This window comes from Artibeus jamaicensis, unplaced genomic scaffold (genome assembly GCF_021234435.1).
Source record: "Artibeus jamaicensis isolate MK-2021 breed Jamaican fruit bat unplaced genomic scaffold, CSHL_Jam_final contig_3206, whole genome shotgun sequence".
Taxonomy (NCBI): domain Eukaryota; kingdom Metazoa; phylum Chordata; class Mammalia; order Chiroptera; family Phyllostomidae; genus Artibeus; species Artibeus jamaicensis.
In genome coordinates, this window is record NW_026521757.1 from 381287 (window position 1) to 403421 (window position 22135).

Here is a 22135-nt window from a genome sequence, read left to right on the forward strand (position 1 = left end):
GGGGGACATACAGAGGGCCCATAGACATATGAAAAGATGTTCAACATCACTAGCCATCAGAGGGATGCAAATTAAAAACATTGAAATAATACCTCAACCATCAAAATGGCCATCATTAACAAATCAACAAACAAGTGCTGGAGAGGATGTGGAGTAAGGGAACCTCAGTGCACTGTTGGTATGAATGCAGACTGGTGCAGCCACTATGGAGAACAGTATGGAATTTTCTCAAAAAACTAAAACTGGAACTTCCTTTTTATCCAGTGATTCCACTGCTGGGATTATTCCCTAAGAATCCTGAAATACCAATTCCAAACCCCTATGCACCTCTATGTTCATAGCAGCATTATTTACAATAGCAAAGTGCTGGAAATAGCTTAAATGCCCATCAGTAAATGAGTGGATCAGAAAAAATGCAGCACATTTACACAATGGAAGACTACACAGCAGAAAGAAAAAAGTAACTCCTACGTTTCACAACAGTATGGATAGAACTGGAGAATATTATGCTTAGTGAAATAAGCCAGGTGGTGAAGGAAAATACCATATGATCTCAACTATAAGGGAAACATCTAATGAACAAAACAAACAAACGAGCAAAATAGAACCAAAGGCATGGAAATAAGGAACAGACTGACAACGACCAGAGCAGGGAGGGAGATAAGGAGGGAGAGAAGGGGAAAGGCCTTCTCTCAAGGCACAGGTATAAATGACCCATGGCATGGACTAGGGTGGGGAGTGACTAGAAATGGGGTGTGGGTGGGCTGGGGGAGAGCCACAGGGGAGAATTAAGACAAGTGTAATAGAACAACAATTAAAAATAAAATAAGATCTTTTAAGGTATATATAAATAATTATCTTTTAGAATGGAGATGCAGCAAACATTTGTCTAACTTATGAATAATAAAAAATACTATGTGTACTTTAAGATCAAATATCTTTGGATTTTCTTCTATACTAGAAGTGGTACTTTGATTAGTATTCAGATTAAACTCTAAATAATTGTTCCTTCAAAGAGTTCCTTTTATTTTGACCTGTCATAGTCGTACACCTTCCCAGATTCTTTTTAGATAATTCTAGGATGGGACTTCATTCTGATGTATGGTAAAAATATAAAAGAGCATTTATTTCTTATCCAATAATAATACAGGTAAAATAATTTGGGGGGTTATAAGTACCAAGGCTATGTATAAATTATATAAATACAAAATGGCTGGTACATAGTAGCTGGAAATAATGTGACCATATATAATTACAAGAGATCTGAAAGTGACAGCAATAATAAGTAGATTCCAATGTCAACTTATATAAAAATAGAACAATTCCATGCAGCATGTAAAAAATAAAGAGATCGGAAAATTGACTAAAAGGCCATGCAATTTCAGGATAAAGGCAAACAGAGGGATTATTTCTGCTTTCACCTTTCTTTAAAATTTTAGAGGGAGCTGAAATAGGCTAGCAGCTGAAATATACCAATCAATCTGTTTGTAAAAATTGATTGCCTCCATCTAAATATGCTTTTGGTATAGATCTTCCTTTTCCAAATAAGAGTATTGCTATAAGTTTAGACAGACTGATTTAGGGTGTCACAATCACTTTTATTTTCTCCCTTTTCTTCACTCAACAGTTATTCAGGCTAGTTCCTCCATTTCTTGCCATTACTTACCTCACCCTAATCAGTGAGTCATTTATAATTCCACTGACTTGTGTGGGTGTCCAGTGTTTATGTCCATTGACTTTCTTTTTTCTATGTGTTCTCTATCTGCAAATGCAAAGCATTCCATTTCTACTTCCTCTGAATATACTTCATTTATTCTAATCTTTCTGTAAGTTGAGGAGGATAAGTTGTGTTCGTGCTTTGCTCCCACTTGGTGCCCACTTAGTAAGACCATGGTTCATTGAACAGACTAAAAAAAATCCATTGAATTAAAAAAATCAAATATGCCTTATTAAATATGCAAAAACACATCAATAACTACCTTCGAATATTTTCTTACAACAGTATCACTAAAAATTAGTTTAAATACACACCAATTATTTCATAGCTAGATAAAGAGGTAAGCTAGCTTGATTCTTCTGATACTTCAGATTCTTCTGTTACATAGTTATTTAATCATAGTTATTTAAAATTTGAATACAATATGGTTTGTTAATATAAAGTATTTCAGTGGCATAATAATTTAAATTTATTTTTGTGAACTAATATGATGACACTTACGGAATTGCTTTCTGCAGGGGGAAGACAGAGTTAAAATTGAGGCAAAACCAAAATGTTCTTCCCATTCATCCTCTATCCTCATTATTTTGGTGGCAGTTATTTAACTCTTAGGGAATAGTTTCTGTTGTATACCAAAAGCTAACCCTTTACACTTTTCTTCAAATGAAGATCTAGAACTCTGTAGAAAATCATTTAAGTACATGAAAAGACATATAATGTTAAATGTGTAATAAAATTTGCATATAAGTATATGTGAATATCAGATTACACTAAATTCTTTCCAACTTAATTATTACTTTAAATACTATTTTAGGTGATGGTACTTTTACAAACACATTTTTACAAAAGTTACATTTTGAAGGGTTTTTAAAGTCTTGGCTATTCCCACTATATGCTATTCTTGCAAAATATTAAAATGTAGCACAGTATTTTTCAGATCAGCAATAATTATATGGGTTTCATAAAGTGTTTTTTTTTAATTAGGGGAATCAATTTGTGCCACAAAAGATACAAAGAATAGTTTATTAAATGTATACACATGGTATGTACATGTTTTCAGATTGTAAATAATTTATTTTTAAAGCCCTGTTTGAATCATTTTGATATTCCATGTAAATCTTTTAGAATCCCAGCTTCCTGGAGTCATTGTGAAACTATACAAATAGCTAGTCCAAAGTATAAATGTATATTTTCTATTTCTTGGTTAAAGTTTATGTCACAATTAAAATAAAATTTAAACAAAAATGTCAAGAAGTCCTAATGATATATAGAAACTGAAAATGCTTTATTTCCATTTTATCCTGTTTATTTAATGTGTATGGAATATATTATGGAATATAATGTGTAAGGGAAAATGTATATTTTTAGCTTGGAATTACATGCACTAACTTTAAAACTGTTGTACTGGACAGTAATACTTCGTCATTTTAGTGGAAAAATGTCAATTCAATTTCTGACAAAAATATAGTTTCAGATTCTTGTACATTGTTTTCAAGAACCTGAAAAAATAAGTTTGTTTAAATAACTTTTGCTTCTGCCTGTTACTCTTTCTAAAGTTGTGGTCAAGTGTAAGATGTGATAATAGGTTTTCACTGACTGGATAATTTTTACAATGGTGCATTATTATTACTGTATCACAGAAATTGAGTTGAATACATTGTATTTTATCTCTCCCTAGATAATTATTTAACTTTTGCAAATGTAGCGTTAATAAATTTAGTGTAAATATAAAGGACAAATATTACCTATCCCAACACTCATAAAATGTTTTGAATGTTTTGAATGTATACATGTAAAATCATTTCTCATTCGGCATTTTTTTTTCATCTTGACTCAGTTGAAAAGGCACCTGCACTGCTCTACCTGAAGATGTCTCAGTTTCTACTATGAGGCTTTTGCTTTGAATATTTTTGATCACCAGTGAGAAAAGGAGTTTATAATTGATATTGGTCCTCCTGTAGGGAATTAATCCAAGAAGCAGAAGTTTGAGCTCAGGCTTGGGAAAAAAATTATTCACTTTTATCCATCTTAACCTTTAACACAAAGTAAATTACAGTGGTTAATGGCATATTTCAATTGTTTAGCCTCATTATTTTGTTGTCTTTCCCTAATAATTGCTTCCATTGGCCTATGTAGACTATGCTTTTAAATAGTCTTCCAGCATATTAAGGTGAAGTTTCAAAAGTTTTCATATAATTGTAGACTGAAGAGCCTGTCAAAATTATAAAATTTGCCCTGGCTTGTGTTGCTCAGTGGATTGAGTACCAGTCTGCAAACCAAAGGGTCGCCGGTTCGATTCCTAGTCAGAGCACATGCCTGGGTTGCAGGCCAGGTCCCCAGTGGGGGCCACGTGAGAGGCAACCGCACATTAATTTTTCTCTCACTCTCTCCCTCCCTTCTCCTCTCTCTAAAAATAAATAAATTAATAAAAAAATAAAATTTTACAATAGCTTAAGTTTGTTACATTCTCAATATTATTATTCATAATAATGATAGCTATTGTTTGTACTACAATAAATATAAATTCCTTTTTTAGCTTTAACATGCAACGAATATGTCATCATAGCATACTTCAATAAGGAAAAGTGACACAAACTGAAAATCAATGACACACCCTGACTCATCCGGGAACTTCATTTGCACAACATACTGCTACCTTGAAATCTTAAGAGAAGCGAATCCAGAGTAATAGCTGAGATCAGCTTCCCTGAAGTAGAACTGTTGTAATCATGAACTGGTAGAGATGGCTAAATGGTAATTCCTAAGCTAATGTCTGGGTGTAGAACAGAAGGAAAATGAGAAATTCCTAGGGCCACACACTTCATGAGTTTCCTGCAGAACTCACCATATTCACACAGTGAAGAACTGAGAAAGATCCCAGCCTGGCTATATAGGATGGGGGAAGAGTAACTATTGTGAAATATGCCCAGAGGAGTTCACATACTCAAGTCCTACTTTTCAAGGAACAAAACTTGACCAAAACTTTACCCAACCTGGGAAGAGAAGACTTTTCTCCTTACAGCTCCCTCTAGTCCTCCTGCCTCAGCAAAGGGTGAGTCCAGGAAACAAACTAACAAACACTGTGGAGGTCACAGCCCAGATACACATGCTCATGAAAAGACTGAAATTTAATTGTAGGGTTACATACTGCTTTCTGTTCTTCAACCTCACGTTCACACCAGCAGTGATTCAGTAAGTAACAGCGGGTAATAGTTGAGGGAGGTAAAAAGTGAGGTGTCTATTGAAGGAGTTCTTAGAAAAATCCAAAGAGAAAAGAAGTATCAAAATAAGGACATGAGAGGAATTCAGACATCTGGCTCTTATAGCAACAAGAAACATTAAACACCCAGCCAGAATAACATAAAAATGCATATGGACGTTTAAAAAATATGTATGTCTTGCTAAAAAAGTAAATTCATTATAAAGAGAGAAAAAAAAACAAACAGAAGAAATAGACTAGGATATGACACAGATGTTGGGATTTTAGAAAAGTTACTAAACCATGGTTGCTATAATATAGGCTCTAATTGGAAAAAGCAGAAAATAGACAACAGATAGATGATATAGGTAGAAAGATGCATGTTGTAACAAATAATAGGAAATAATGAAAATAAAAGCCACAGTCATGGAAATGAAAAACTGCTTTTTGATGGGTTCATCAGCAGAGTTGATAGGGAAAAATACAATCCATGAGCTCAAATATAGGTCACCAGAAATCTCCCAAAGTAAAGAAAAAATTTTTAAATCCACAGGATTTTAAAGATTATATGACAGTTTTAAGAAGTGTAAAATTCAAAAGCAAGAATTATATAAGGAAAACACCTAAATTTAGTCATAGCAAATCAAACTGAAAAAAAAGACAAACAAAATATTGCAGAAAATCAGATAATTAAAATATACTTTCTATGTAGAATAAGGGGAAATGCAGCAGAAGTTTCAACAGAATCAAAAAATGTAAAAAGAATAGACTTCATTATTTAAAGTGTTAAAAGAAAAAAAGTGTTAGAAAAAAACACAAGAATTTTATATTTAGTTTAGTTATACTTTAAAGTGAAGGAAAAATAAAGGCTTTCTCATTTAAAAAAAACCCTGAAAATTTATTGTGAATAAACCTGACCTGCAAAAAAAAGTTTTAAAAACATGTTTTACAAGAAGAGATAAAAGGGTATTGGTCATGTCTTGGCTGCTGTGGCTCAGTGGGTTGAATGCTGGCCTGAGAACTGAAGGGTCACCAGTTTGATTCCCAGTGAGGGCACATGGCTAGGTTGTGGGCCAGGTCCCCAAGTAGAGGGTATGTGAGATGCAAGCACACATCCATGTTTCTCTCCCTCTCTTTCTCCCAGCTTCCTCCCTCTCTACAAATAAATAAATAAAATCTAAAAAAAGAAAAGGACCCGAGTCACCAATCCAAAAATATCTATGCACCCTAATGTTCACAGCAGCACAATTTACAATAACTAACTACTGGAAGCAACCTAGGTGCCCATCAGTAAATGAATGGATCAAAAATCTTTGGACAATGTCCAGAGGGGATAGGGGAGGGAATTTCAGTGGAAAAGGGGAAGGGTTTACAGGAAGAAGTATAAAGGACACATGGAGAACAACAAAGGGAGGTGGAAATGGGAGAGAGGTGGGGAGGGCTGGGGTTGGGCTGGGGTCGGAGTAAAAGGCAGAAAACTGTACTTGAACAACAATTAAAATTAAAAAAATAAAAATAAATAAAATAAGTGAAAAAGATATTGGTCAGAAAGTCAGGTATGCATTAAAAACAGAGTAATATATCACAGAATTATAACGCAGACAGGGAGAAATGCAAGAAAATATTTGCAAAAGACACAGCTGATAATTGACTATCATTCATAGTATACATAGAACTTAAAAGTCAACAATAAGAAAACAACTTGATTTAAAAAATGGGCCAAAAATGTTAACAGGCCAAAGAAAACATATAGATGGCAAATAAGCACAGGAAAAGATGGTCCAGATCTTATGGAAATGCAAACTAAAACCACAATGAGATCACCAGCCACTTATTAGAATGACCCAAGTCCTGGTTACTGACAGTACCAATGAGGATGAGCATGTGCAGCAATGCAGACTCCCCTCTGTTGCTGGTGGCAATGCCAAACGACCCAGCCACTGTGGAAGTCAATTTGGCATTTTTTAAAGTAGCTAAACAATGCCGCAGTTTTGCTCTTTGATATTTATCTAAGAAAGTTAAAAACTTATATACACATAAAAATCTGTTCATAGATTTTTATGGCAGCTTTATTCATAACTGATAAATCCTGAAGGCAATCAAGATGTCTTTCAGTAAGTGAATGACTAAATTGTGGTGCATCCGGACAATAGAATGTCATTCAGCACCAAAAAGAAATGAGCTATCAAACGTGAGAAGACATGGGGAACACTTAGATGCATATTACTAAGTGAGAGAAGTAAATCTGCAAAGGCTATATATTATAATATTCTAACTATTTGATATTCTGGGATAGGAAAACCCATGGAGACAAAAAAAGATTAGCCCTGTTGGGTTAAGGAGGAGGGAAGAATGAAAAGGTGTACTGTGGAAGGTATTTAGTGCCGTGAAAACACCCCATATGATACTATAATGGTAGATACGTGTCATTATACATTTTCCCCAAATTCAAAGAATTCACAACACCAAAACTGAATTCTAATGTAAATGTTGACTTTAGGTGTTAATGTGTCTATTGTAGACAAATGTGCCACTCTTTCAGCAGCCTTTGGTAATGGGAGAGGATATGCATGAGTGGGGACAGAGGGCGTACAAAAAATATCTGTACCTTCTGCTCAATTTTGTTATGAACCTAAAACTGAGCTAAAGTCTATATCTCTATCTTGATCTCTTTCTTGATCCCAACCTTGATCTCTGTCTCTCTATCATCTATATGAAACAATCTCCCTGAAGTGGGTATCCAAAAATGTGCTAATTTAGGTAATTCTGCAAATGAGAAGTATCTGTAGCAGCAGAGTCAAAGGGAACTGTGCAGAAGCATTGAATTAGGATTGACGCTGTATCAAACTATGTCCACACCCTGCAACTAGTTACTGTGTCTCTTACAAATCTGTGAAGTCTTACATTTCCCCGTACACCCTCACTGCAGACAGGGTCCTCTGCCTTATAAAATTTCCTTCAGTCCAGATTTTTATTTATTGCCTCCCTGTGGTTTCGTTAGAATTTGACCTGGCTTCTTTAATCTAAGGGGATCATATTTTTTTCTGGGGTGTTACAACTGACTGTTTTTACATACTAGTGTTTGGCAAAATTTTCTATTAAGGGACAGATAGGCAATATTTTTGGCTGTAAGATCTCTACTACAACTAATCAACTTTGCTCTTGCAGCATGAAAGCAGAAACAGACAATACATAATGAAAGGATGGGGTTATTATCTAATAAAACTTTATTTGCCAGTGGAGATGACAGGTGGGACTTGGCCCATGGGCCACAGTTCACTGACCCCTGGTTTATATCATGGTTTTAGTATTCAGGCTGCTAAAGCAAATGTTCTGACATGCTTATTAACCAGTTATCGGTATAATTATTGATGGAAGGTTTCTAATATAGCTTCCTATTTTTTAAGCTTATAATGATTATTTTACTATCCTTATTTTGCCTTTATTACAAAACAAAATTTTAATGCAAGATCATATGTTTGACTTAATTATGTAAACTATATGCAAAATATAGAGTTTGAAAAAATAGAGCATGTTTGGACTAGTATCCTCATATATAAAGAAAATAACTGATGCTAACTTGACTAAATGACCTGCTAATCAGTACTCGACAGTTATAAAAATGATTGGCAGTTTAGAATGTGTTTCAATTTGTGTGAAGCTTTAGAATATAGATTTTATTTTTAAAAATCTTTTTCTCTCTAGAATAACATATTTTTGTTTCTTAAGCATTTTTCTTCATATGAATATTTGTTCCAATGTAAAGGGAATATGCATGAACTCTCCCCTCACAGGAATTTCTTCAAGTGAAATTCATTCACAAGATAGAAAGTTACATGGAAGCTAAGGTGTCTTCCTAACAGCTGCTCTGAAAATATGCATTTTTGGACAACTCAGATTGTATAAACCATTCCATATTGTAATTAACAAGTAATTCACAGTATTGTTGCAATTCAATGGCTAAGACACAGAAAATGGCAACTTTGTATTCAGTGTGTTGAATACAGCTGTATGAAGCCATCTCTTTTGGTAAATTTTGCATGTTGTTAAACATATCTGCTTAGTTGTCAAAAATATGACACTTCTAAAGACAAAGATGAAGAGATAACACAATATGGCCAGAGTTGAGGATTTTTAAACAAAAGAACAGTGAAATCTCAAGGATAAACAACAAGATTTCATATCAAAGATAAGAAAAATTGTGATATCTCTATATTATTACCAAATGAGAATAATCAAGATAGGACCATAGTATTAAAAATGTCAATATTTGTCATTGTGATATTATCCATAACTAGTTGGGATATTATTATATGTATACATTTACATTTATCCATATGTTATGAATGGGGCAAGAGAGATGAGTCAAGAGGATCCCCACTTCCCTACTTCGGTTCTTGTCTCACCCCCGAGAGACAAATTTAAGTGAGAGACAAATATGTATAGTGGAGATGAGATACCAAGTTTATTCATGAAACACATGCAAGCATAGAGCTGCAAGCAGATGCTTGGCAAGTCTAAATGCCCCATATACAGAGTAAAGAAAGGTGTTAGTAAGTTGGTTAGTAAGTTAGTGAGTTTGTTTTATATACTTGAGTGGAGGCTACAAATAGGTATTTAGATAACCTAAGTGTTCCGACTATTGAGGTTCAGGGGTTATACACCTTTGCTAGCTTCTATGTTTCTCCTCCCCCCACCCCGCCACCTTGGGAATAATGTACAACTACAAAGGCTTTCTTTCTAAGTTAGTGAAATTGTTACAAAATAAAAACAACAAAGTTTTAGCAACAAAAACACAGCTAAACCACAGAAAATTGAACTACACGGAAGTCTGACAACAATGAACCCTTCAGCCAAACCGATAAACCGGTGAAGGAGCTAGCAGTGAGATGGACCACGCACGCCCCAGCGGCAGGAAGCAGCAGAGGGAACAACCATTGTCCCTTTCTGACCCAACCCCCACATACAGCATCACAAACCAGTGACCTGGCTGGCCCCGCCCTGGTGAAAGCCTAAGGCACCTCTCCTCATACGTAATAGGCACAAACAGATCAAAACATGGCTCAAGAACAACTCAGAGCCCCAGAGCCAATAAATCTAAGCCATGAAGAAATAGCCAACCTTTCAGATGCACAGTTCAAAACACTGGTGATCAGGATGCTCGCAGAACTGGTTGATTTTAGTCACAAACTAGAGGAACATATGAAGGCTAAACTAATTGAAATGAAGGGAAATACACAGGAAACCAATAGTAATGGAAAGGAAACTGGGACTCAAATCAAAGGAGTGGACCAGAAGGAGGAAAAAAATGACCAAACAGAAAAGGATGAAGAAACAAGAATTCAAAAAAATGAGGAGAGGCTTAGGAACCTTCAGGACATCTTTAAACATTCCAACATCCGAATTATAGGGGTACCAGAAGGGGAAGAGGAACAGCCATGAGTGGAAAACTTATTTGAACAAATAATAAAAGAGAACTTCCTCAATGTGGCAAAGGAAATAGACTTCCAGGAAATCCAGGAAGCTCAGAGAGTCCCAGAGAAGTTGGACCCAAGAAGGAACACACCAAGACATATCATCATTATATTAGCCAAGATTAAAATGAAGGGAGGGCCCTGGCTGGTGTAGCTCAGTGGATTGAGCACGGGCCTGCGAACCAGACAATTGCGGTTCGATTCCCAGTCAGGGCACATTCCTGGGTTGCAGGCCAGTTCGTTGCAGGCCAATTCCCAGCAGGGGATGCACAAAAGGCAAACATACATTGATGTTTCTCTCCCTCTCTCCTTCCTTTTCCCTCTAAAGATAAATAAATAAAATTAAAAAATAATAATAAAATGAAGGGAGAATCCTAGAAGCAGCAAGAGATAAGGGGACAGTCACCTACAAAGGAGTTCCCATCAGACTGTCAGCGGATTTCTCAAAAGAGACCTTTCAGGCAAGAAGGGGCTGGAAAGAAGTATTCCAAGTCATGAAATCCAAAGACCTACATCCAAGATTGATCTATCCAGCAAAGCTTTCATTTAGAATGGAAGGACAGATAAAGTGCTTCTCAGATAAGATCAAATTCAAGAATTCATCATCACCAAGCCCTTATTATATGAAATGTTAAAGGAACTTACTTACCTAAGAAAAAGAAGATAAAAAAGATGAACAGTGAAAGGACAGCAAACTCACAGTTATTAAGAACCACACCTAAAACAAAACCAAACTAAGAGGACAGCTAGATCAGGAGCAGAACCATAGAAATGAAGATCACATGGAGGGTTAGCAACAGGGGAGTGGGAGGGGGAGAGGGGGGAAAAGGTACAGAAAAGAAGTAGCACAGGCAGTAGGTAGAAAATAGATAGGGGGAAGGCAAAAATAGTATGGGAAATATAGAATCTAAAGAACTTGAAACACGTGGTCATAAACTAAGGGGGGAATAGTGGGGGAGGGGGTGTGCAGGGTGGAGGGGTATGAAGGGGGAAAATAGAACAACTGTAATGGCATAATTAATAAAATATATATATTTTTTAAAAAGCTCCCTTTCTCAGTATAGAATCTCAAGGTCTTCCCCATCTTTTCTTCCTGCTTGTAATGTTCAGAACAGTTCCCCTCCCTAAAAATAAATAAATAAAATCTTTAAAAAATGGTAAAAGTAGAACCCAGGCTTCCTGGTTCCAAGGTAGTGTTTCCCATATTACAAAGCTGTTGGAGGACATTCTTACTTGGGATTGTATTTTTAGCTGTGTATACAGAACATTTTTCTAATTGCTAATAGTTTTTGAGTTACAGAAAACATAAAATTAGGCAGGCATTGACTGAATCCACTACTTAGATATGATAGAGGACACATTTGTTTTAACCCTGATAGGGAACATCACTGGAGAGCGAATTTCAAGTCCTTTGTTTGACTTCTATGAGCACAGGATATTCTTAAAATCTAACAACTCTTTAACATATTACATGAGTCTATTTGTTTGATATTCAAACATAGGCAGTATTTATCGGCATGAAGATTAGTGACTGTGAGTTTCTGGCACTGGGACAGGGATTTGTTGTGGAGTATGAGGGAGTCCCTTGGAATAGAAATGTCTATTCATTTTTGCTGTGGTAATAGTAAAAAGGACTGTGTACATTCATCAAAATTCAACCACTGTTCCCTTAAAATGGATGAATTTATTGTATGTAAATACACCTACATAAAACTGATTTAAAAAGAAAGGATTATTCCTAGTTCTATGTGCAAAGTATCATTGAGATGCATGCAATTGAAGTTCTCAAAAAAGAATTTAAAAACTTTATTTTTCTTTTTTTAAGGAAGATACATGTTTATTTTTTATGATCATGTTCTTTACTGATGACTCAGTTTTCCATCTGATAAATCTGACAGTTCTCATTCAGTTTCTTGTTGCATATTCTATGTGTCTGGTTGCTATTGTGTTTTTAGCTGTGAAGAATAGACTTTTATCAAAATAAACTGACAAAATAGAAACAGAGGCATGGATTCACAGTACCGACCGACAGCTGTTAGATGGGCGGGGGAGGGAGGCACTGGATGAAAGAAGGTGAAGGGATTAGCTAAAGAGCGTATGTGCATCACCCATAGACCCAGACAACAGTATGGGGACGGCCAGAGGGAAGGGCCTTGGGAGATGGGTGGAGGTTGGCAAAGGAGGGGGTGATGGGGACATCTCTAATTGTGTAAACAGTAAAAATAAAGGAAAAAATACCTGAAATGTTAAATTTTAATTGGAAATATAAGTATTCACTCATGATTAAATTGCATGCATGTGTAAAAAAGAATATTAGAAGCTGCTTCTTTCTCTCTGCTGCATAGAATTCCATTGTGTAGATGTATCATAGTTTTTTTGATCCACTCATTTGCTGATGGGCAATTAAGTTGCTTCTAGCATTTCACTATTCTAAGTTGTGCTGCTGTGAACATTGGGGTATATGGGTTCTTTTGAATTGGTGTTTCAGGACTCTTAGTGTATGATTCCAGCAGTGGAATTGCTGGGTCAAAAGACAGTTCCATTTTTAGTTTTCTAAGGAGATTCCATACTATTTTCCACAGTGGCTGCACCGGTTGCATTCCCACCAACAGTGCACTAGGGTTCCCTTTTCTCCACATCCTCTCCAACACTAGAGCATTATGCTAAGTGAAATAAGCCAGGCGGTGAGGGACAAATAATGTATGATCTCACCTATAACTGGAAAATAATCAACAAAAGAAAAAGCCAACAAAATATAATGAGAGACATTGAAATTAAGAACAATCTAATAATAGCCAGAGGGGAGGGGGACAGGACAGTGGAAGAAAGGGTTTTCAGGAACTACTATAAAGGACACATGAAAAACGCCAAAGGGGAGGGTGAAAGCAGGGGGGGAGGGGGGTTCGCTGGGGTGGTGGGGAGTGGTGGAGAGAAAATGCAGGCAACTGTAGTTGAACAATAAAATTAAAAAAAAAAGAATATTAGACAGGAATATTACCTTGGATTTCTCTAGGCACACAATGTGATATTTTGTTAACATTAAACATAGCTGTATATGACTTCATAGTTTAAAATCATGTCTATCTTATGTTTTCTATATAATATGATCATTTCTGAAAATCAATAAATACTTGAATAGTGGTCATTAAAATAATAGACTTTTTGGAACAGTTTTAGGTTTATAAAAAAATTGAACAAGAACATACAGAGTTACAATATACTTTCCCTTACTCTCCGTATTATTAACATTTTGCAATAGTGTCATACATTAGTTACACTGATAAGATAATATTAATACATTATTCTTTTTAATGTTTTTTTGTGATATAACTTACATGTTACATATAAATTCAAGGTGTACAACATGATGATTTGTTACATGTATATGTACATATATATTTGTTACATATATATAGGTAAGAGATTGCCTTGATATTACATATATATATGTTACATACATATATATTTGTTTCATATATATGTTACATACATATATATATTTGTCACATACATATATATGTAAGAGATTGCCTTGATATTATGGTTAGTTAACATAGCCATAATTATGTTTGCTTGTCTGTGTGTGGTTGTGTACATGTGTGATGAGAATATTTAAATCCTACTCTCTTAGCAACTGAAAACCTGAACAGATCCTAAGGATTAAGGAGACTGAATCAGTATTCAAAGCCCTCCCAACAAAGAGAAGCCCAGACCAGCTGGTTTTAGTGGTGCATTTTATTAAATATTTAAACAAGAATCAATGTCAATTCTTCTCAAAATATCTCACCCCGGCCTGCAAATGAAGTAAAGGGGATAATCAAAGCTCATTTTATCAGGCCAGCATTTCGCTGATACTAAAGCCAAATGGGGACACTACATGAAAATAAATCATCCTCCATCACTATATATTTGGCCCCCTTTTTTCTTTACTTTTCTTTTCCCTCTTCTCTCTGGTAACCTCCATCCTCATGTCTGTGTCTGTCAGTTTTATATTCCACATATGACTGAAATCATGTGGTTCTTAACTTTTCCTGACTGATTTTGCTTGGCATGATGTTTTTAAGGTCCATCCATCTTGTCAAAATGGTAGGATTTCATCTTTTCTTATGGCTAAGTGGTATTCCGTACACCACATCTTCTTTATCCAACAATCTTTCAAAGAACACTTTTGTTGTTTCCATGTGTTGGTCCCTGTGTGTAATGGTGTAATGAAACAGAGGGTTGCATATATCTTTGCTAGTAAATGTTTTCAGGTAGATACCTAGGAAGGGGTTTGCTGGGTCATATGGTAACTATATTCTTAATTTTTAGCGTATTTCCATGTATATGGGCAAATAATTTCTGACAAGGAAGCCAGAAACTTACAATGGAGAAAAGAAAGCCTCTTCAATAACTGGTGCTGGGAAATTTGGAAAGCCACACACAAAAACATGAAGTTAGATAATTATCTGACACCATACATAAAATAAACTCAAAATTGATTACATATTTAAGTATAAGACCTGAAACAATAAAATACATAAATGAAAACCTAGGGAATAAACTTATCGATCATGATCTCAGAGATATTTTTGTGAACTTGACCCCAAAGGAAGGGAAGTTAAAGCAAAGATAAAAGAATGGGAGCACATAGAACTAAAAAGCTTCTTCAGAGCAAAAGAAAACACCAACAAAACAAAAGGACAACCAACCGAATGGGAGAAGATATTTGCAAGTAACAGCCTGACAAGGGGTTTATATTGGAAATATATTTTAAAAACTCATACAACTTAACACCAAACAAACAAACAATCCAATTAAAAATGGGTAATGAACCTGAACAGACACTACTCCCATGAAGACACACAAATGCCAACAGAATGTGAAAAGATACCTAACCTCACTAGCTATTAGGGAAATGCAGATCAAAACTATAATTGGATACCACATCATGCCTGTAAGGATGACTCTTATCAACAGGACAAGTAATAAGAAATGTTGGAGAGGTTGTGGAGAAAAGGAACTCTCATTCACTGATGGTGGGAATGTATATTGGTACAGCCACTATGGAAAACATTTCTAACTTTTGACATAAAGGGAAAGACATATGACTCCTTTTTCACTTGAACAACTTTTAGGCCATTCTAGGGTTGCTGTAATTGGCCTAACTTCAGTATCGTGGTGTCTCAGGGAGCAGGGAGGCATGAGGAGAGGCGGGGAGGTGGAGAAACAGCGAATCAGTGGAGCAGTCAGAACACACATTTATTGGTTAAGTTTGTTTTTAAGTATGGTCATGGTTTGTGGCACTCCCAATGATTACAATAGCAACATCAAAAGTCAATGACCAGAGGTCACAACAAATATAATAATAATGAAAAAGCTTGAAATATTGCAAGAATTATAAAAATATGGCATGGATATGAAGTAAGCAAATGCTATTGGTAAAACAGCTCTGAGAGAATTGACAGATGCAAGATTGCCACAAACCTTCCATTTGTAAAAATGCAATCACCTATGAAGTACAATAAAGTGAAGTACAATAATATGAGTTTATGCCTGTATATTAAAGCAAGGTCACAGAACTGAAGCTGAGTAAACTATATAGTTTGACTAAATCTCATTCACATAACAGTAATGCCAACTAGAATCATTATAATGCAGAGTGTAGTTCCACATATGAGTAAATTATAACTAACCAGAAAGACAGAGAATATAGGGTTTAAAGGAACTGACTGGACTTTTCTAATCACAGGAAGACTGAGTGCATTTCCCTCTTTACAAAGAAAGTTGCGTGTTATTTCACATGCTAACTGGTTAAGTAATATTTGATCATAAATCCAAGTGACCACATACGTATGCCTATGTTTATTTTTCTCTGGGTCCATTATTCTGTTCTGTTGCTCTATATATCTATCCTTGTCCTGTACCACACTGTCTTAACTACTGAAGATCATTTGAAGGACTCTCCACCTTTATTTTCTTTGTTCAAAGTGTTATGCCTATACTTGGCCTTTACATTTCCCTTGCCAATTTCTAAAAACAAAACCAAACAATATATAAAATTACTAAATCTAAAACATTAATTGAATTTCATTTAAGTCATTGATAAAAGACCAGTAAATTAATATTTTTACAATAAGGAATCTTTCAGAAAATGATTATTCTATATCTACAAAACATTTTAGGTCTTCCTAATTGTTTCTTACATTATTTCACTGTTTACCACAGAAATTTTGGGATGACTTTTCTTCTATTTATTCCTAAATATTTGATTTTTTAATATTTTAGCAGCTTTATTTATGTATAATTGATATAAAATAATTGCACATATTTAATGTGTACAATTTTATGAGTTCAGACATATGCAAATACCATGATACCATCACCAAAATATATATATTAGACATATTCAGCCTCTCCCTTTTGTACTCTTTTGTTTGTGTGTTTGTGTGTATGTGCTAAGAATAGTTAACATGAAATCTACCAGGTTAAAAACAGTAAAATGTATAATATCATGTTGTTAAATTATAGACACCATTTCACACAGAGGCTCTCTAGAGTTTATTTATGTAGCATAAATAAAATGTGACACCCTTAGGACAACAACTCTCTATCTACCCCATTTCCCACCCAGCTTCTAGAAACCAGTATAATAATCTCTGCCTCTCTGACAGGAAGTAACTATTTTATATACCTTATATAAGTGGGATCATGCCGTATGCGTCCTTCTGTGACTAACTCATGTTCCTTAGTGTAATGCCCTCCAGTTTCATCCATATCATCACAAATGATAATTTTGTCACCTTTTTAAGGCTTAATGTTTCCTTGTATGAATATACAGTATTTTCTTCATCCATTCATCTCTCAGGACGCCTAGGTTATTTCTTGCCTATTGTGCAGAATGCTGCCACAGACACGGGAGTGCACAGCTCTTTTCAATGTCCTGATTTTAATTACTGTGCCCGCATATTCAGAAGTAGGACTGATGGATCACATGGTAGTTCTATTTTAAATATTTAGAGCAACTTCAATTCTGTTTTTCATAGTTGCTGCACAATTTTACATTGTGACAGAAAAAAAGTACAAGAGAACAATGTTTATCTCCATTTTTAACTCCAGAAGTCCAAAACTTTAATAGCTACTACTCACAATTTAAAAGCTTAATCTTCCACCTATTAATTTTGTTAGAAAAGATATGACACTTATGCAAATATAAGATAAACACACATCAATCATTTTATTTCACCGAATAAGGAAAGTTCAATGGATGCACATAAATAGACAATTATGAAAGTGGAATAAATTTTTAAATAAATTCAAAACAGGTCACAATTCATAGATTAACATCTAATTGTATTTCACTGGACATAGTTTGTCTTCCTATAAAAAAGAATAATATGCATTATTATTAATTTTCTACAATTACTGTCATAAAATATTTCAAAGACAATGAATAGTGGTGATAAAGCAGAGTTGCACTAGACAGATCAACCAAATTTTTCTTTTGTCTATTTCTGATTTTCTCATTTTTTCTTAAATGTCTCTATATGGGAACAGGTTAGGCTTTCCAATGATCTCATTAGAGTTTCAACACTGACACTTCAGATTCTGCTGTTTAGGGCATATCAGTTTGCTACCCACCCTCAGCCTCCACCTGGGCAGAGTTGTCTCTGATACTGCCAAGTCTCTAAGCACTTGATCATCAATTATTCTGACATCTTTTCCACAAAGGATGGGTCCCAAATATCACATCTCCAAAATTTTCATAGAGTAATTCTTGTAAGAGAAAACATTAGCACTTTTTTAGCTTTTCAATTTGCATGCACACTATTTCTCCATAATTTCTACATAAATGAACACGTACTCAAGTATTCGTTTATGTAGATCCAATGGTCTCTGGAACAATCGATTTCCATAGTGCTCAGTGAGTCCTTTCCTAGTCACTCAGTGACAGGTTCTGTATGAATTTTGAGCATTGGACATTTTTGTGCTGCTGGTAACTCATGGAGCACAGTTTTATTCATTTATTGAGTAAAGTGCACAAATCCTAAGAGAACAGTTGGGTAAATTTTTACTTACGCATATATTCATGTAAGCATGACCTGAGTCAAGTGAGAACCATGTGCAGCATCCCAGAAAGCACTCCTATGACCTCGTCCATCACCCCGTCGAGCCGAAGCCTGCTCTTTACGGCACATGAATTTACATGTTTCCTAAACCTCGACCTGTTGAAAGTTGTGCTTCTAACAACTTATTCCACCCCCACTTCACTGCATAAAGATGACAATACATCTGTAAGCAGTTCCAATTTTGCTAATCAGTTTTATTGACCTAATTATTTGCTTTAACAGCAGTACCACATAGTTTTAATTAATATAACTTCTGAGATTGATGTCTGATAGTATCATTTTCCAGATTTGTTCTTGTAGTAAGCAATATAACTTTTGGGCTGTTTTGGGAATCTTTATTAAGCTTGCTGCTAATCTATGAAATAATCTGGGGAAAATTGACATTTTTACAACATTATACCTACTTATCAATATACATGATATTTCCTTTTCTTCATTTAGGTCTTATTAATATTTTTCTCAATCATGTTTTTAAGTTTTCCATGTTGAAATCTTGAAAATACATGGTTGGGCAATAGTAGGTCTAAGTTGTTCATATGGAAAGCAATATGAGTATTAATAAATAATAATACAGATATAAACTATATTTCACATACTTGAAACTTTTGCCCCATCTTGTATTTCATTAAATGTATCCTTTGAGATTTGCAATAGTAAATGATATCATTTTAATGTTATGGCTTCTATATACCCAATGTTTGACACATACAAATTTAGGGCTGTTACTTATTACCATTGGATGCATCCTGCTGTGTGATATTAACTTTACCAGTTTTCTTTGGTTGGTGCACTTATCTGCTTTCCATTCTTTTGCTTTCAAACTTTGTGTCACTGTATTTAATATGTATTTCTTATAAATATTACATAGTTGAATTTTTAGTTTCTCTTATTTTTTAATTTATTTTTCCAATTTGACAGTCTTTGTTTCCTGGTGGACTATTGTATCAGCATATGATATCTTGGGTTTTCCAATTACCACCACACTTTGTGTTTACCTGTTTATGACACTAGTTTTCTTCCCCTTTTATTTCTCATTTCTCACTTTTCTCATCTATTATCTTTTTTGGTTCTGTATGCTTAGTTATTACTTTGGTTGTTACTCTAGAGCTTGCATTTTTTATCACTTTCTGAGCAATGACAGAACTTTCTAACAATTTAATTTTCTCCCTTCCTACTCCTCAAGCTGCTGTTACTGTGCAGGAAAGGAGGCCTGAGGCTGTTATCTTTAGAAGGGCCTACTTGGCTACCATCTGGAGACTTTGCTTCTGAAATGCTCCCTAACTGATAAGTTGTCTCTCTGTGCCTACAGTGTGATTTATAGTGAACATCTGCTTTCCTCCATGAGTCCAATAGTTGAGCTAAGTGTGCCCCCCATGAAGATACACACACACACACACACACACACACACACACACCCCTAAACTCTTTGCCTCACTTGGGTCTTCCTGAGCAGAAATACTGCACTATGTTGCTATATTTTCTCTGTTGTAGGGAACTCTCAGGGAAGGACCAGAGTACAGGAAGCCTGCTCATGTATTGCTGCAGACTTTCTGTCTTTTCCCCTTACTGACCCAGCTGTGTATTTAGTGTTAATGTGTTACTATGTTGCTATTTCTACAATAAATCTGATCCCTGAGACTAGCTATATGCCCAGTCTCTCTTTCTAGTGAATTACTACAAATGCAGGTGGTTTTGGGGACCCTTAACAATTGCTATAGTATGTTTTATTTGCACATATGCTGTAAAGTTCATAAGACTTTATTATTTACTTAAAAAGTCATTGTATTTCGCCCTTCTCTGTCCTCCTTTCACACATTTTATATGGATCCATCTGGGATCATTTTTTTTTCTATCAGAGCTCTCTTTAGTATTTCCTTAATACCAAGTTCTCTTGGTTTTTGTTTTTTGGAAAATGTTATTATTTTACCTACATTTAAGAAATATATATTTGCTAAGCATAGGATTCTAGGCAGGCAGATTTTTTTCTCCCACAACTATTGAAGCTAAGGATGATTTTTCTCCATCATCAAAAACTTTTAAAAGTTTTTAAGCTTTTCTTTTTGTCTTTCTGACACTTTGACAAACTTATAAGTCATTTTTTATGTTCACCCTGTTCAGGGTTTAAAATTTGTATTGAATTGGTATCTTGATGTATGCCATGAGCATTTGAAAATGTTTGCTTGATATTTTATAAACATGTATTTTATCTTGTATCTCTCTCTATTCTCCTTTAAGACTCTAACTACATACGTGTAAGAATTTTCTCCCTATGGCTCATATGTCCTTATACTCTTTCAATATTAGGATTCTTTCTATGGCCCTACAAATTTAACTTTTATGTATTTTTATTACTTCACATTAACCAACCTGGTGTCTTTGCGAATTATAAATTCACATTTTGATGTTAGATAGATAATGATATTCATGTACTCATTGGGTTCTTATATTTATTTCTCAGGTTGCTCCCTCACTGCCAAAATATCTCTTTGACTGTTAATGTTGTGTTATGTTCTCACATTTTCACATAACTTATTTTTAAGTAAATCTCTAACTTTAGAACTGATCTTCCTTGATTTTGTTTTTTCTTAATATATTATGATTATTATGCATTTGTAAATATATAAAATCTTGACACAGTGCTTATGAATAGTTCTTTATATAAACACTTTCAAATGTTTTGTATTTTCATTTTTATTGTTGATAATTCATGTGTTATTAATAGTTTTTATTTGCTTTACCAACAGGATTATCCTTTTTTATTATTGTTGTTCAAGTACAGTTGTCTCCATTTTCCTCCCACTACTCTCTCTTGCCCCCCCAACCTCCACCCTCAATCCTAGCCACCTTTGGCTTTGTCCATGGGTCCTTTATATATCTTCCTTGACCCTTTCCCATCTTTCTCCCATTCTCCCCCTCCCCTCACCCTTCGGTTACTATCAGTTTGTTCTTAATTTCAGTGCCTCTGGCTATATGTTGCTTTTTTTTTTTTAATATGGAACGCTTCACGAATTTGAGTGTCATCCTTACGCAGAGGCCATGCTCATCTTCTCTGTATCATTCTAATTTTAGTCTACGTGCTGCCGAAGTGAGCATGCTTGTTTGTTTTGTTGATTAGGTTCCAGTTAAAGGTGAGATCATATGGCATTCGTCTTTTACTACCTGACTTACTTCACTTAGCATAAATGCTCTCAAGTTCCATCCATGCTGATGTGAAGAGTAGGAGCTCCTTCTTTCTTTTTGCTTCACAGTATTCCATTGTGTAAATGTACCATAGTTGTTTGATCCACTCATTTAATGATGGGCACTTACGTTACTTCCAGCACTTGCCTATTGTAAATTGTGCTTCTATGAGCATTGGGGTGCGTAGGTTCTTTTGAACTGGTGGAATTTCCTCAAAAAAATAAAAATGGAAGTGTCTTTTGACCTGACAATTCTACTGCTGGGATGATACACTAAGAATCCTGAAACACCAATTCATGTTTACTCTTAATCATTTTTAATGGCTTAGGAAATATTAATAATCTTACAGAAGAGAAAGATACACTAGATGATTATTATTTTCAACTAACCGAAGATAATAAATTATCATATTTATTTTGTCAGAGTTTTAAAGATTCATTTCTAAAATTCTCTGTAA

General features: G+C 34.9%; 1 non-coding gene across 1 annotated transcript; it reads right to left on the minus strand.

Moving 5' to 3' along the window:
* Positions 1-21484: 21484 nt before the first annotated feature.
* Positions 21485-21591, minus strand: LOC119039962 (U6 spliceosomal RNA). Its single transcript, XR_005080760.2, has one exon. It is a non-coding gene; the product is annotated as a U6 spliceosomal RNA (small nuclear RNA).
* Positions 21592-22135: the final 544 nt, after the last annotated feature.